Genomic DNA, 18,743 nt, shown 5'->3' on the forward strand with positions numbered 1-18,743 from the left:
TTGTATATGGCACAAAGTGTCATACTTCTCTCAATTGGTCAGAGACTGGTGAACGCCAACTTCTTGGCAACGACTTGATCACAGAAGCTGAAGAAATGTGTAAAGTCATCCGTGAAAATCTCAAAGCCGCGCAATCACGCCAGAAGAGTTACTATGATAGCAAGCACCGTGACTTGGCTTTCGAGATTGGAGACCATGTCTACCTCCGTGTCTCTCCAATGAAAGGCACTCGACGCTTCGGTATCAAAGGGAAGCTTGCCCCGAGATACATGGGTCCTTTCAAGATCATTGGCAAAAGAGGCGACCTCGCCTATCAACTTGAGCTTCCATCCAACTTCGCAAATGTGCATGATGTGATTCACGTGTCACAGCTTCGCAAGTGCTTCAAGACCCCCGAGCGCACTATCAACTTCGAAGAGATTGACCTCCAAGAAGATTTGTCTTATCATGAGCATCCCGTTGCTATTCTTGAAGAAACCGAGCGCAAGACTCGCAATAAGTCAACCAAATTCCTGAAAGTGAAGTGGTCAGACCATTCCGACCGAGAAGCTACCTGGGAACGTGAGGATCATCTCCGTTCCGAATATCCAGAGTTCTTTCAGTCCTAGATCTCGGGACGAGATCCTCTTGTAGTGGTGGAGTGTTGTAATACCCCGGATGTAAGTTTCCTTAATTGTAACTCCAACCCTTGCCATTTTCGGCTATGTGATATGATATTCCCTTTGTGGTTGAGTTTTGTCTTTCGTTTTGCATTTTGGTCATGTCATGCATTTCATATCATGTCATCATGTGCATCGCATTTGCATTCGTGTCCGTCTCATGCATCCGGTCATTTTCCCTATCGTTTGTTTCGCAATTCGACACTCTCTTGTGCACCCGTTGCATCCCTCTAACTCGTTTCGTGAGGGGAAAAAAATCTTCTTGGAATGGGTCGAGATTTGTCGAGTGGCCTTTGTACATCACCGATAGGCCGCCTGTCAAATTTCGTTCCATTTGGAGGTCGTTTGATGCCCAACGGTTAACCGGGTAACTGTAAAAGCCTCTCTCTTGTTGCAGCCCAACACCCCTCCAAAACAGCCCACTAACCCATCTAAACCCCCTCCATGTTTTCCGTCGTTGGATCACGATCGTGTGGGTGAAAACCGCACCTCATTTGGACTCTCCTAGCTTCCCCTATCTATAAATATGCACCCTCCTCTAAATCTGGGCGAAACCCTAGCAATTTTCCCCTCTCGCCCGCCGGACATGTCCGCGCGCCGCCGGACAACCCTGTGCCGCCGCTCTCAGCCACTCCGGGGCTGACACGTGGCCACCCGGCCGCCCGCTGCCGCCGCTGTGGCCTGGTGAGCCCGGATCGGGCCCTCCCGGCCCGCGTCGCCCACACGCGCCCCACCGTCGCCGGCTATCACCGCGCCAGCGCCCGAAACCCGCGCCGCCGCCCGGAACTTGCTCCACCGCCCCGCCGCTCCACGGAACACCGCCACATCACCGGTCGCCGCCGACGCGGCGACCACCGCCTTCCGCGCAGGACGCCCCCCGCGCAGTCGCCTCCTCCTCCCGTTAGCCGGCAAGCCCGCCAGCTCCGGCACCGGCGTCCTCTTCTACTCCGACGTTGAAAGGATGGATATAGTTGACTAGAGGGGGGGGGTTGAATAGGCAACTAACAATTTTTAGCTTTTCTTTATCAATTTAAACTTTGCATGAAAGTAGGTTGTCTATATATGCAACTAGGTGAGCAACCTATATGATGCAACAACAATAAGTACACAAGCAAGCAAGGGATGTAACACAAGATAAGCTTGCACGAGTAAAGGGACGAGATAACGAAGAGTGGAGCCAGTGAGGACGAGGATGTGTTACTGAAGTTCCTTCCCTTTGAGAGGAAGTACGTCTTCATTGGAGCGGTGTGGAGGCACAATGCTCCCCAAGAAGACACTAGGGCCACCATATTCTCCTCACGCCCTCACACAATGCGAGATGCCATCATTCCACTATTGGTGCCCTTGAAGGCGGTGACCGAACCTTTACAAACAAGGTTGGGCCAATCTCCACAACTTAATTGGAGGCTCCCAACAACACCACGAAGCTTCACCACAATGGAGTATGGCTCCGCGATGACCTCAACCGTCTAGGGTGCTCAAACACCCAAGAGTAACAAGATCCGCGAGGGATTAGTGGGGGAATCAAATTTCTCTTGGTGGATGTGTAGATCGGGGCCTTCTCAACCAATCCCTAGGAAATCAACAAGTTTGATTGGCTAGGGAGAAAGATCGGACAAAAATGGAGCTTAGTGCAACAATGGAGCTTGGGGTGAAAGAGGTAAGTCAACTCAGAGAAGAAGACTGCCCTTTTATAGTGGAAAAACAAATCCAACCGTTATCCACCAACTCAGCCTGCGACGCACGGTACTACCGGACCAGAGAAGCGGTACTACCGCCAGGGCCCGCGGTACTACCGCAAGGCACTGCCGTACTACCGCCCACGCAACAGTATCGAAAACAGGCCTGATGTGTTGAAGCAGAGGGTGGTAGAACCAGCACTCCCCCTTGCGGTACTACCGCAAGGCAGGGATAGTCTAGATTGGGAAGGGACGGACATATAAAAATACATTCGTGGCAACTTCCGCTGAGTTCATATCTATGCAAAAATCCAACACGGTAGTACCACAAGCCAGGAGCGGTACTACCGTGTAGGGCGTGGATGTAAAAAATTACATCCGCCCCTACTTCCGCTCGTGCTGCTGAGCCAGACCTGAGGCCACGATACTACCGCGTCATAGATGCGGTACTACCGTGAGCACCTGCGGCACTATTGCACCCAAGGCTGGTACTACCGCAGGGGCCTACGGTACTACTGCTTTGAGGAGCATTACTACCGCATGCCCTAGTTCAGCAACACTAGAAGTCTTTCCTTTTTGCAGAGATTCGGAGAAACGGAGGATGCTCCAAAGAGCCAAAGGAAAGGTGGTGCAAAAGGAACAGACGTGTACGTGTTGATTCCACCCAAACCTTTCCAACACGGACCCCCTCTTAATAGTACGGCTTTCCTTTGGCTCAAATCTGCCGAAAAGAAATGTAGAGAAACACCGTCTTCAATAGTCTTCGAGGGGCACCAAATCGTCTTATGCCTAGACATGATATATCTGAAATGCTCAATGCACATGATTAGTCCGCAAAAGCATTGTCATCAAACACCAAAACTACTAAGGGATAAATATGCCCTTACAATCTCCCCCTTTTTGGTGGATTGATGACAATACGGGATTTGCGCATAGGGATATAAATAAAGCATAGGCAAACCAACATATATAAAATATAGACGGGCTCCCCCTAGATGTGTGCACTCTGGAGATGTGCTTTGGACTGCACGGCACACATACTAGGATCAACACTCCCCCTATATTTTATAGACGAGGCAAATCTTGCAAAGGAGTAACTAATACTAACAGAGAGGCAAGATAATACATATGAGTATAAATTAACTAGAACACAATATCATAAGCTCACGGGATACTAAGCATGAAAGACAATAAGATACGCTAGAGTGCATATGTCTTACACCATATGATAAGGGAACACGAACATGACTCACGAAAAACCAAAGCAAAGCAAACGAGGTCCAACATAACGAAAGCAAACACGACACACACACGACTCGCAAATCCCTACACTCTTTCCCCTTTGGCATCGAGACAACAAAAAGGCAGAGAGGACACCTACGACACAGGTGGTAGCTCAAGCTGGAGCAATCACTCGTCACGGTCCTCGTGGGTCTCGACAGCAGGGATGGTCTCATCCTCAGACTCAGTCCACTGGTAGCCCTACTTCGCCATCCATTCTATGTCTGGAGTGATGTGCTTCTCGGACCCACTGGACATCTCCTCGCCAAACGTCCTCAAGATCCTCTTGTTGCGGCGGCGACTCTCCTTGGAAGCAACATGGGTCCTGTACTTCCCCTTGGCTTGCATACAGAACAAAGCCTTCATCTTGGCCTTCAGCTTCGTAGCCCATGAGGGCTCAGTAGAGGGAGGAGCACACCCAACAGAGTTGCCCTCATCCGCTTCCTCCTCCTCAATCTCATCCTCATCAACGTCCATCTGAGCAGCCACTGCCTCAACACGGGTAGTGGTGTTAGCCCACTGAGGCTTGACGCGGAGCTTGATGGGCTCGTGACGGGTCCAGTTAGGGGCCTCAAACTCAACATTAGGATAGAGCTTCTCCCAAGTCTTCGAGATCAGGTGAAACTTGTTAGGACCATAGATGGGTACCTTATGGTTGAACACCGCAAACCGTAGCTCACACCACATGATATGTGAGACATCAAGTGGTTGCGTCTGAACACGACGCGCCTCCTCATAGATGAGCATCATATCCACGTGTAGCGACCCGACTCGATAAGAGTCAAAGTCTCTGTGCTTACCGTGCTAGTCCCTGGATCGACTTGCTAGCACACACAGTACTCGATGAAATAACAGAAATAACACACATCTCTTTATTACATCGATAGTCCAGGAGCAAATACATTTATTACAAAATAGGGCATAGAGCCAATAAGCAAATACCGCGGAAGAAAAGTAGTAAATGAGTCCAACTCCACGAGCAAGGTTGAGTGTAGAACATCGACCTATCGCACCTTAATCCTTGTTGGATATATCTGCAACGTGATAAGTTGCAGCCATATGGGTCAGTACATTGAATGTACTGGCAAGTCACATCATAAGTGTAATGAACCTACTTATACATACAATTTGGCTGGTGGAAAGCTCTAAGTTTAGTTTTTTTGCATAAAGCTAGTTTTTGCCTATTAGAAAAGATGTTATTCTACTACTACACATTTGCATAGGATGAGTTGGCAAACCCAACTCCATTCGTTCCCAAGTTTCATTTAAGACCCAACTGTTTAATTAAAGGTGAGGAGATCTCCTGGCATTTCCACTACTAGATGCTCAATTTGTCCGTAACTGGGGACATAGCTAATCGATTAGGTTGACACTCTGCAGAGGTTGCGCACTTTTTCCCACAAGACTCGACCACTTCCATGATCGGAAGATCGAGACATAGCCTTTCGAAAATGTTCCCCCTTAACCCACGAATAGGCCGGTACACCTACATCATTCTACATCTGCTAGCCATCCCGGAAGGGGTCACACTAACTACTCAACTAAGCCAGAGCCCATATTGGCTTGTGGCTGCACACGTAAGCTTCTAGACATGGGAATACGATTGATCTCTTTGAGCTTGAGCGGACGGTCCATTAGTGGTGCACCACCATGGATTTCCCATGTGTGCCCCACTATACTTCGCCACCATTCCCACAAGTTTCCGCCCAGGTAGTTCATTAATTAACTTAGGTCCTATTTACTACATTGTCACTCAAACTTTACAATGATCACTCCCCAATCCACGTCTACTTAGCGTAGCAACATAATATAAAACGATGGCGACAATGTTATATGGTTCAGACCTACCTCAATGAACTACTGGGTGAAAAGCATAGTCATGCGGCATCAGTTTCCTACCATGCAGTCCTACCGTAAAGAACTAAGTGCATAATAAAAACGTAGGTAATGAAACATGATCAAGATGCAACTTGCCTTGGTACTACTTGTTGAATTCTAAAGACTGATAATATTATGCTTCACACTCCGGGCAATCTATCGCAACGAGGAAAAACAAACATAAGCAACATTCCAGAGAACCAAAAGAACATGAAAATCAAGAAGTCTCGGAAAACCAAATGAACATACAACACTCTAAGCTACTACAGAAATATTCTAGGTGCAAAACAACATAGGCCTATGGTTCAAAGAGTGATGTGAAATATAGTGCATACTATACATACTAGTAAAATGTTAAAGGGCAGATTCTAGTGTGTGAAAATTATTGTGACAAAGGTCCAGCTGATAGGGTTTTGCTACGGTGACAACATGCAAACGGAATCAACTTAATCGGAGCTACGGTTTGGGAGATATGGCCATTTGAAGTTCGAATTCGAATCTGAATAAATTCAAATTTGAATCTGACAAAAGTTTGCAAAAAGTATACCACTAGATAGATCTAAACAATACGAAGAATTTTCCACAGGTTTCATCGAGTTTGGATCTACGGTCTAAAAGTTATGGCTAATCTAATCTAACGAAAACTTTTTGCAAAAAGTATACCACTGGATAGATCTAAACTAACGAAAACCGATCGGTAGTTTTTAAAATAAAAACCATGGTTAACCGCGTACCGATTCAACTAAAGAAAAACAACCTAATCTAATCTGGGCCGTCGATGATCGATCTAACGGACAAAAGGAGGTCCGGCGGCTTACAGCGGCTGGCGACGTGGCGATGAGCAGAGGACGGCGGCGCGACGTTGGGTGATGGCGCCGCAGCGGCTATGGCGGTCCTCAGCGTCGGGGAAGCAGACGGGGAGGTGCGGCGTGGTTTGGGCGTCGCGAAGGTGGTGTCGGCATGCGTCAGTGGCGTCCGGACGGGGCGGGGCGAAGACGGCGGCCCTCGGTGCTCCGGCGGCTCCGGCGTCGACGATGCGGCGGCTCCGACGGGACCTAGGGGAGGAAAAGATGTCAACAAGATGCGCGAGTTCATGGTGGCAAGATTGATGAAGGAACAAGGGCTCAGGGTGGTTTACTGGCAGCGGAGTGCTCCGGCGAGATCCAAGCGGCGACTGCGGGCGGTAGGGGCGGCGTGGGAAGAAGCGGGATAGCGAGATAGACAGAGGGGAGGCCGGGGCATTTATAGGCGAGGGGAGAGCGTGCGGGTGCAGCAGATAAGCGTTATCCGCGAGGGCCTCGCCTGGCGGTTGCGGGAGTGCGGCAGCGAGCTCATCCAAGCGGGGCAAGCGGGAGGTTGGGGGAGATGAGGTGGAGCGGGGCCCGCCAGTCAGTGGCGGCGGCGGTAGCGAGCGAGGGAGGCTGCGGGTGGTCGACCGGGCGGAAGCGTCGGGCGCTGGGGCGTCGGCCTTGGGCCAAATGGCCAGCTGGGCCGGTCAGGCGCTCCTAGGCCGAACCTAGTTTCGGTCCAGGCTGCGTGCGTGTGTGTGTGTGTGTTTTAACAGGAGGCTAAAGTGGCCCATAACTAATTCAAATGAATTACTAAAAACACCAAAATGATTTCTAAAATAACTATATAATATTTAGAACCTAATGAACATTTACTTAAGCACAAAACATTTTGAAAATAATTTCCTAATGCAATTAATGCACTTTTTGCAAATAAAATAAATACCAATAAACTCCAAAACTTCAAATAATATTCAAAATAAAATTTCCCCCTCTTATTATATTTTGAGGAAGTCATCTTATCCTCTTTCATTTATTTTTCTCGAGTGGAAAAATATTATTTGAATATTTTAAAAACTCGAAAATGCAAAGAAATATGATATGCATTGAATGATTCTATTAACATCCAAATTTAATAAAAAATTGGGATGTTACAAACCTACACCCTTAAGATGAATCTCATCCTCGAGATTCGGGTTGGCCAGCAAAAAGGTGTGGATGGTCCTGTCTAAGATCTTCCTCTCGTTCCCAAGTAGCTTCCTCCTCGGTGTGGTGACTCCACTGAACCTTGCCGAACTTCATGATCTTGGTACGAGTGATTCTCTTTGCAGCCTCAAGAATCTTAATAGGCTTCTCCTCATAAGTCAGATCATTCTCCAACTGAATGCCTCCAGTGGCACTGTATCTCTCAAAGGGATCTCTGCCATCTCTGCATGATACTTCTTCAGCTAAGAAACATGAAACACATCATGAACTCCTGACAAAGCATCTGGTAATTCGAATTGGTATGCAACCTCTCCTCTATGTTCCAGCACTTTGTATGGTCCCACAAATTGTGGTGCTAACTTTCCTTTGACTCCAAATCTCTTAATACCTCGAAGTGGAGACACTCAAAGATATGCTCTATCTCCCACTTCATAGATCACTCCCTTGTGTTTAGCATCGACATAACTTTTCTGCCTTGACTGAGCTATCTTAAGTCTGTCACGAATCAACTGGACCTTCTCCTCAGAATCCCTGATCAAATCAGGTCCAAACAATTTGCGATCTCCAACTCCATTCCACATCAAATGTGTCCTACATTTCCTTCCATACAATGCCTCGAAAGGGGCCATCTGCAAACTGGCTTGGTAGCTGTTGTTGTACGAGAACTCTACGTAGGGTAAGTTATCATCCCAACTAGACCCATAGTCTAGCGCACAAGCTCTCAACATGTCCTCTAGAATCTGATTGACTCTCTCTGTGTGCCCATCAGTCTGTGGATGGAAGGCTGTACTGAACTCTAGCCTGGTACCCAAAGTTTAATGTAACTGTTTCCAAAACTTTGAGGTAAACTGTGTTCCTCTATCTGATACAATGCTCCTTGGAACTCCATGCAGACATACGATCCTGGTCATATATATCTTTGCCAGCTTAGCACTTGTATAGGTGGTCTTCACCGGAATGAAGTGAACAACCTTGGTCAAACGATCAACTATCACCCAAATGGAATCATAACCTGAACGGGTCCTGGGTAACCCCATGATAAAGTCCATACAAGTTTATCCCATTTCCAATCAGGTATCGGCAACGGCTGAAGTAATCCTGCTGATTTCTGATGTTCCGCCTTTACTCTCTGACATACATCACATATTGCCACATACTCGACAATTTCTCTCTTCATACTAGCCCACCAAAAACTTTCCTTCAAGTCCAAATACATCTTGGTATTGCCTGGGTGTATCGAATGTGGTGAGTCATGAGCCTCCTGAAGAATCAACTTCCTGATCTCCGGGTTATTGGGTACACAAATCCGTTGCTCAAACCATATGGTTCCATGTTCATCCTCACGGAATCCTTCTGCTTTCCCTTTGCTCATCATTTCTTTGATCTCAGTAATACCTTGGTCCAACTTCTAGGCTTCTCTGATTCTTCCCAACAAGGTGGACTGCACCTCGAGTGTGGCAACATAACCTCTTGGAACTATTTCCAATTGAAGGTCTCTAAGCTCATCACATAACTCCTGAGGTAAACCTCCTGCTGTAAGGGTATTAACATAACTCTTACGGCTCAAAGCATCTGCCACAACATTGGCTTTTCCTAGATGATAATGCAGACTCATGTCATAATCCTTTATAAGTTCCAACCATCTCCTTTGCGAGAGATTCAACTCCTTCTGCATGAAGATATACTTCAAACTCTTGTGATCCGTGTAAACATCACAATGGTTCCCAATAAGATAGTGTCTCCATGTCTGGAGTGCATGCACTACAGCCACCAACTCCAAATCATGCGTGGCATAGTTCAACTCATGAGGCCGAAGCTGTCGTGAAGCATAAGCTACAACCTTTCCCTCTTGCATAAGAACACCTCCAAGTCCCTGACATGAAGCATCACAATACACCTGTAAGTCCTTATGTATGTCAGGCATGATTAGCACTGGGGCTGTAACCAAACACTTCTTCAACTCTTGAAAGCTGGCTTCAAACTCTTCAATCCAAACGAACTTGGTGTCCTTGTTCAATAACATTGTCATGGGCCTTGAAATCTTGGAGAATTTTTCAATAAATCTCCGGTAATATCCTGCAAGTCCAAGGAAACTATGAATCTCGCCAACTGTGGTGGGTGCATTCCATTCCGTGACCGACTCTACCTTGGTAGGGTCCACTGCAATCCCTTCACCTGACACTACATGTCCAAGAAATCCGACTTCCTTGAGCCAAACTCACACTTGCTGAACTTGGCATAAAGTTGATGTTCTCTGAGCTTCTCCAAAACTAAGTGTAGATGTTCAGCGTGTTCCTCCTCATTCTTGGAATAAACAAATATGTCATCAATGAATACCACAACAAACTTATCCAAGAACTCCATGAATACTTTGTTCATCATGTTCATAAAATAGGCAGGGGCATTAGTCAAACCAAAGGACATGACTGTATACTCATAAAGCCATACCTTGTGGTAAAAGCTATCTTGGGTATATCCTTCTCACGGATCTTCAATTGGTGATAACCCGATCGAAGATCGATCTTGGAGAAAACACTAGCTCCTTCTAGTTGGTCAAAAAAGTCGTTGATCATCGGTAGGGGATACTTGTTCTTGATGGTCACCTCGTTCAAAGAGTGGTAATCCACACACATTCTCAAGGTTCCATCCTTCTTCTCCACTAAGAGTACTGGGGCTCCCTAAGGTGATGAACTCGGGCGAATATACCCTTTCTCTAGCAACTCCTTAATCCTTTTCTTAACCTCCTCCAAATCATTAGCAGACATTCGATATGGCCTCTTGGAGATAGGTGCTGTGCCTGCCAGTAACTGAATCAAAAACTCAATCTCCCGATCTGGCGGCATACCCGGTAACTCATCCGGAAATACATCGGGATAATCCTTCACCACTGGTACTTCTTCCTGGACAACTCCCGTAAGAGAGTTCACCTGAGTCCTCTTAGGCTTAAGCCTAGATACATACTTGATCCTCTTCTTCTCTGGGGTGGTGAGAAAAATCGATCTACTAGCACAATCAATGTTTCCCTCATACTTGGACATCCAATCCATTCCTAGGATTACATCCAACCCTTGCGACTCTAGTATAATCATATCTCTGGGAAAAACATGTCCCCCTATGTTCAGAGGCAATTGGAAACATCCCTGACTAGCCATAGACTCGGCTCCTGGGGAACTCACTAGAATGGGTGACTTAAGAGCTATGGTAGGCAACTTATGTTTATCCACAAATCACCTTGATATGAATGAATGCGATGCACCAGTGTCAAAAAGAATGAGTGCTGGAAATGAATTAACCAAGAACTTACCAATCACTACATCAGGCTGCTCATAAACCTCTTCCACATTGACATGATTCACATGCCCCTTAGTGAAAGGATTGGGCTTCTTGCCTCCATAATTACCATTGCCATTTCCATTTCCATTCTGCGCCTCAGGACACTTATTGGAGTAGTGACCTGTCATCTTGCACTTGAAGCAGGTGATGTGACTCAGGTCCTTCTTCATCGGTGTGGAAGAATTAAAATGCTGCTGATTGCCATTTCCTCCATTGCCATTGCCCTGCTTGTGACCATGGTGGTTGTGTCCATTTCCTCCATGATAAATGTGGCCTCCATGGTTATGGTGATTGAGCGAGTCCTGGATTAGGGGGTCTCCGGACAGCCGGACTATATCCTTTGGCCGGACTGTTGGACTATGAAGACACAAGATTGAAGACTTTGTCCCGTGTCCGGATGGGACTCTCCTTGGCGTGGAAGGCAAACTAGGCAATACAGATATGTATATCTCCACCTTTGTAACCAAACTTGTGTAACCCTAGCCCCCTTCGGTGTCTATATAAACCGGAGGGTTTTTAGTCCGTAGGAAAACATACAATCAGACCATAGGCTAGCTTCTAGGGTTTAGCCTCTCTGATCTCGTGGTAGATCAACTCTTGTACTACTCATATTATCAAGAATAATCAAGTAGGACGTAGGGTTTTACCTCCATCAAGAGGGCCTGAACCTGGGTAAAACATCGTGTCCCCTGCCTCCTGTTACCATCCGCCTTAGACGCACAGTTCGGGACCCCCTACCCGAGATCTGCTAGTTTTGACACCGACATTGGTGCTTTCATTGAGAGTTCCACTGTGCCGTCGCCGTAAGGAAGGGTGCCTCGTCTCGTTGTTAAAAATAATATTACCGCCGAGGGAGCCCTGGCTGTCGGCCAAACTCTCCCGCTTGGCAGTTTCATCATGACCGCCCGTTCAGCCGCTGCACCGACGATGACTTCTCGGGTCATCAAAAACAGCCTCCACGTCGGCTCGGAATTTGCTGGGCATATGGATCCAATGGAGCTCTCTTCCCTAAATGAGCTCTTGGATCGTATCGCCGCCTTGGGAGTCGCTATAGACTATGATCGGATTGGGCTTAAACCTGATCAAAGGGAGATTAACTCTCCACCGGTCACCCATCATATTGCGGTGGTGGAGGAACAATGCGGCGATTTTCCTCTATCTTGAGGACTAACAATGTCCGGATTCCTGAACTCTTCGAGTCGGATACTCATTTACCGGAGGACATCACCCAAGCCCTGAACCTAGAGTCAGGCAGCGGGCCAGACTTATCGGGCAACACTCCGGAATCCGAACTTCCAAGATTAGAAACTCCTCGGCCCCTGGGTCTCAGATCGGGTCGGGGTTCGGACTCAAATCCACCCACCCACCGAGACATAAACGATCTTTCCCACATCAGGCAAGAGCCCCATGAAACAGTACATCATTATTGGTCCAGATCCCTCCTTGTGATGAACAAGGTTAAGGACTGTCACGAGGAAGACGCAGTCTCATTTTTCCGCAATAATTGCACAGACAAGGGAATCCTTAACGCCCAAAGTCGCCATGACATATCACACTTCATTGACTTGGCGTCCATAGTACAAAAGTACTGTGCGATGGAAAGCGCCTGGAAAACCGAAACGAAATTTTGGGATAATCCGGCTCGGAATATACACCCAGTCCGAAGTAAAAGGGTGCACTATCATAAGACACCCGAGTTAGTTACAAAGAAACAAAAACCCTCTACAGGGCATGGAACCGTATTGGAGGGATGGCTTAACAGACCCTGCAAAATTCATAGTACGGCAGATACCATACCAACACACAGCCTTAGAGCATGTTGGATACTCCGGCAGGTGGCCAAAAGTGGTGAGGATCTTCTCATAGCAAATGCCACAGAGCACCATCCCGTGGATAACAATACGGTATTAACAGTCTTTGAAACCTTCGCATCAAATAATAGGCGTAAGCAAACACTCCGCAGCCTCACCGAAATCTGCCACGTGGCAGCAATGAATCCATGGAGTGACACAGATATTACCTTCAATGCCAGTGACGAACCTAAATTCCAAACAGCCCGAGCACCAGCTGCACTGGTCCTCAGTCCAATTGTGGATGGCTTTCGACTCACCAAAGTACTCATGGATGGCGGCAGTGGATTGAACCTCATCTATGAGGAAACTCTTCAAAAAATGGAAATAGACCGGAACCGCATTGAGCAAAGCAGCACAACCTTCAGAGGAATCATCCCCAGTTGGGAAGCACGCTGTGCTGGGAAAATCACACTAGATGTGGTATTCGGCACGCCGGATAATTACAGGTCTGAAGAAATTACATTCCAAGTGGCCCCGTTCAGTAGTGGATACCATGCCCTTTTAGGACGGGAGGCATTCACGATCTTCCAAGCCATACCCTATTATGGGTACATGAAGCTCAAAATGCCTGGGCCCAACGGAATCATCACTCTCGCTAGTGCTCCGGACACAGCACTCTGCGCAAAAAAAAACAGCCGCATTGGCCCTCGAGGCATTATCCTAAGCCCTTTCGGCCGAGGAATTAACTGCGCTATGCTCCATAGTGGACAGGGACGACGTGATACTTGACAAGAGATCCAAGTCCACCTCTTTTAAACCAGCGGATGAAATAGTCAAATTCCAAGTCCACCCAACGGACCCTACAAAAACAGCCACCATCGGGGCACAGTTAAACCCCGCCGTGGACGCCGCACTACAAGAGTTCCTGCGCGAGAATTGGGACATATTCACCTGGCAACCCTCAGACATGCCAGGAATCCCACGCAGGCTAGCCGAGCACAGCCTCAATATTCTAAAGGGATTCAAGTCGGTCAAGCAGACTCTTCGGCGTTTCTCTGAACCTAAGAGACAAGCTATGGGAGAGGAACTAGCCAAGTTATTGGAGGCCGGATTCATTAGAGAAATAAAACACCCAGACTGTCTAGCAAACCTGGTGATGGTACCAAAGAAGGACAAATCCTGGCGCCTATGTGTCGATTTCAAGGACCTCAACAAGGCTTGCCAAAAGGATCCCTTCCCCCTCCCCCGCATTGATCAAATTATTGATGCTACCGCAGGACACGAGTCATTATGTTTCCTCGACGCATACTCCGGCTACCACAAAATCAAGATGGCGGAGTCCGACCAAGCCGCAACGACATTTATCACACCATACGGCCCCTTCTGTTTCAACACAATGCCTTTTGGGCTCAAAAACGCCGGCGCAACATATCAGCGCATGATTCAGACATGTCTGGAGAAACAGATCGGAAAAACAGTAGAGGTATACGTAGATGATGTGGTCGTCAAAACCAAACACGTTGACTCTCTAATAGACGACTTGAGGCTCACATTCGACAACCTCCGAACATACGACATCAACCTCAATCCAGAAAAATGCATTTTCGGCGTACCAGCCGGAAAGCTCCTGGGCTTCATTGTCTCCAGTAGAGGAATTGAAGCTAATCCGGCCAAAATCCGAGCTCTGTCACAGTTGGCTATCCAAAGGGACCTCAAACAAATCCAGAAATTAACTGGATGTGTGGCGGCTCTAAGTCGCTTTATCTCCCACTTAGGAGAAAAGGCATTACCCCTTTATCGCCTCCTTCGGCGCACCGAACACTTCGAGCGGATGGATGCTGCCACAACCGAATTGGAAGAAATAAAAGCCATACTGGCTACCAACCCAATCCTGGCCGCGCCAAACATCGGTGAACCAATGCTGTTGTACATTGCGGCAACTCATCAGGTTGTAAGCGCAGTGCTCGTCGTCGAATGAGAAGCGGACAGACATAAATTCCCTCTTCAAAAGCCGGTATATTATGTATCCACTGTCCTCACTCCATGCAAATCATGGTACCCACATTATCAAAAGATAGCCTATGCAGTATTCATGTCATCCCAGAAGGTGCAACACTACTTTCAAGAGTGTTCAATTATAGTAGCCTCGGAAGTGCCACTTAATGACATTATAAATAACCGCGACGCCACTGGCCGGATTGCCAAATGGGCCATTGAGCTCCTCCCGTTCGACATAACATACAAACCTCGGCAAGCCATTAAATCGCAAGTATTAGCCGACTTTGTCACCAAATGGACGGAAGCCGAACTCCCTAAAGAGTACGACGCATACTCCAATTGGATCATGCACTTTGACGGTCCAAAATGCTGGCTGGTCTGGGGGCTGGCGTCGTCCTGACGTCCCCAACCGGAGATACAGTTCAATACATATTGCAGATACTGTATACATACTCCAACAACGCAGCTGAATATGAAGCCCTGTTACATGGTCTTCGGATGGCAGTTTCCATGGGCATTCAACGCCTGGAGGTGCATGGGGATTCGAACCTCACAATATCCCAAATAAATGGAGACTTTGATGCCAAGGATCCGAAGATGGCGGCCTATCGAAACGCCGTCCTAAAGATGTTAGCTCGGTTCGAGGGGCTCGAATTTCACCATCTGGCTCGGGAAAACAATCAGGCGGCGGATATCCTCGCCCGCATCGGCGCAAGACGCGATGCGGTCCCCCAACACCTTTTTGGAGAGGTTGTTTAAGCCATCCGTGGTACGGGAAGGGGACACCGGTAACAATAGTCCGGACCCGGCCAAAATGCCCGATACCGAACACTCTGACATAATCGGAGGCTCTGCCACCAAAATAACACCTTCAGCCCACGTAATAATGGCCATCATCGCCCCATGGACAGAACCATTCCTGGCCTACCTAACTAGGCAGGAACTTCCCGAGGACCAAAATGAGGCACGCTGCATAGTGCGGCGATCAAAATCCTACAGGGTCCATGAGGGAGAGTTGTATAAAAAAAAGCACTACCGGAGTCCTTCAAAGGTGCATCTCCGAAGAGGAAGGGCGGAAGCTTTTGGCAGAAATTCAAGCCGGACTCGGCGGCCACCACGCCGCAGCCCGGGCCCTTGTAAGCAAGGCCTTCCGTACATGTATTTATTGGCCGACGGCCCGGGCAGATGCACAGGACTTGGTCCAACGCTGTGTCGGTTGCCAGCTTTTTGCAAACCAAAGCCACATGCCACCCACCGCCCTCCAAACAATCCCCATTACCTGGCCCTTCGTGGTCTGGGGGTTTGACATGGTTGGACCCCTTAAAGGGGCAACCCATAAGAAAAAATACTTACTGGTCATGGTGGATAAATTCACCAAATGGATAGAAGCCAAACCTATTAAAACAGCCGAATCCGGACCGGTGATAGACTTCATATCCAGGGTTGTACACCGTTATGGCGTCCCCCACAACATCATCACTAACAACGGCACGAACTTCATGACCTACAAGGTAAAACTCTGGTGCAGCAACATGGGCATCAAGCTCGATTATGCTTCCGTCTATCACCCACAAACCAATGGCCAAGTTGAGCGAGCAAATGGTCTTATCATGAGCTGCATCAAACCCAGATTAGTGCGGTCCTTAAAGGAGTCTAACACGCACTGGGTAGAGGAGCTCGACTCTGTACTCTAGGGGCTGCGGACCACGCTGAATCGTACTACCGGATATACACCCTTCTTTATGGTGTACGGAGCAGAGGCAGTTCTGCCCTGCAACATAATTCATGACTCACCTCGAGTGCGCATGTACGAAGAAAGAGAAGCCGAGATTGATCGGCAGGACAGTCTCGACACCCTGGAGGAGGAGTGCGACGTGGCAAAAGCCCGTTCCGCATTCTATCAGCAACAGGCTCGCAGATACCAAAGCAGAGAAGTACGGGCCAAAACTTATAACGTTGGCGAGTTAGTTCTATGCCTGCCGGAGAAGAAAAAGACCAAGCTCGAGCCCAAATGGGAAGGTCCCTTCATTATTGACCAAGTTCTGACCGGTGGAGCGTACCGTCTGCGGGGTGCATCGAATAATCAACTTGAGCCGAACCCATGGAACACACCCAGTCTCCAAAGATTCTACGCCTAGCGCCAGACTCTATGTTGGTCTCCTTCCTCTGTCCATTTTTTGCATATACATTATCTGTCTTTTTTCTCTTTCTTTCTTTTATTCCTTCTCGAGGCCTTCAAGGGCCAACTCGTGCCTCGCTTGCACACTATAGACGCCTAACCGCGCTCATTATACATAGGGGATTCTTACACAGAAGCTTAATTATTTATCTGGGCTTCATGCCCCGCACATGTCTTATTCTTCCGCATGTACCTTTGCTTCGCCATTATATGCATCGATATGACTTAAGTTTTGGCCAAGCTGGGATGCCTGACTCTTGTATTTATGCCCTACGTTCCGTTAATTCGGCTAGGGCATAAGGGGAGCACCTCTGTGATTGTTACTGCCGGGTCAGCCGGATGTGTACGTCAGACTGGGTGAAGCCGAAAGCTAGCGTTCTTAAGGGAATATTCGGTCGGTGAACAAAAGATGATTTTTACTCATTTTCCATATATGCCCCCAGATGTTTTTGCCTGCGTCTGCTCTCACAGTCCGGACATGCACTTTAGGGCATGCGTACCCAGGGAAAGGAACCCCTAACGGAACTATTCTCCCTGGAAGATGTTTCTTACTACCTATGTAATATAACATAACTAGTTGGGTACTTGTCTGTTCAAGCACTAATGACCCCTACGCCTGGTTTCCACGCATACCCCGGTTCTTATATAACTGAGCGGGTATTCGGACACACTCCGGACTATCGGGTCCCGAGGTTGAAGCGAAAAGGTCCGCCATGACAAATGATTTACAATCCAGCTAGAAGGCATTGTACATGTCACTTTAATTACATAGTCATGTAGACTGACTAAATTCCTCTTCTATACCATCCAACAGGCTGTCTAGCCTACAATCCTGTTGGGAATATTTTGCGGCTAATTCTACTTGCCCATACACTAAGCTAACGGGGATCTCTTTCCCATCGGGCCCCACGGGTCCGACCTCGGCCATGTGGTTTGAGTCAGCCTTGGTATACCGCGTCTTCACCATGGCCCAGGCTTCCCTGGCACCTTGACGACAGGCCGATATCTTCCATAATCGGAAGCGCCGCCGTGCTCCCTTGAGCTTCTCCGCAAGCTCTCCAAAGCCTTCTGGCAGGGAGACGGATGGCCACAAGGCCTGGGCAATACCTTGCATCACCTGCCAAACTTGTTCGTGCAGTTGTGAAAGCTCGGGTAGAAGATCACCCGTAGACCCGGGCATCTCCTCCGCGGGACAACCCGTCAGCATACCTGCAGACATAACTCTGTTAGCCGGCTTCTCCGCCACCCCCTTTTAAGGGTTCGTTCAAGCACTTACTGAAAATGCCTTGTCGAAGCCGCTTATTCTCCTTCTCGGAGTCCGCAAGCTGGGCTCGAACATCTTTCAGTTCCACGCTCAGCTTGGTATTGGCGTCTTGGAGATTGTTTTTCTCCCGCCTGACCTCAGTCAGCACGCGTTTTCCAGCCTTTAGCTGTCGTACGACATGCTGGTCCTCCGGATTCTCTCCGGATTCATCTGCAACATCTATTGTTAGATTTGCAGCCACGCCGCACGACATATGGTACCCATCATTCTTTGAAACAAATGTTACCAGCTAGGGACTTTTTAGGTTCCTTCAATGCGGCAATGGCGGCCCGAAGTTGGGTCTTGCATTCCTCCAGCTCCTGTGACAGTCGAGTATTCTTCTCTGTAAGAACCTACACAATAGATGATCCTTAAATCAGTTCTGCTAACTGTTTCAAGTCTCAGGGGCTACTGATACACATAATCGTCAGATTTGCTTACCCGTACATCCCTTACATACTGGTCTGTGGCTCTAGCTAGACCATTTTGAGCAGCACGGAGGTACGCATGTCTAGAATTGAAGGCATCAAATGCCTCTGGTGAGAAGCAAGCGTCACGGAGTACGGCCCGACGATGCCTATGATTCATGGCGTTCTCCACTTCTGAATTTGTAGCGGATAGTCTATCCGCATCCTCTGTAGGGGGA

Source organism: Triticum dicoccoides, chromosome 1A (genome assembly GCF_002162155.2).
Source record: "Triticum dicoccoides isolate Atlit2015 ecotype Zavitan chromosome 1A, WEW_v2.0, whole genome shotgun sequence".
Lineage (NCBI taxonomy): Eukaryota > Viridiplantae > Streptophyta > Magnoliopsida > Poales > Poaceae > Triticum > Triticum dicoccoides.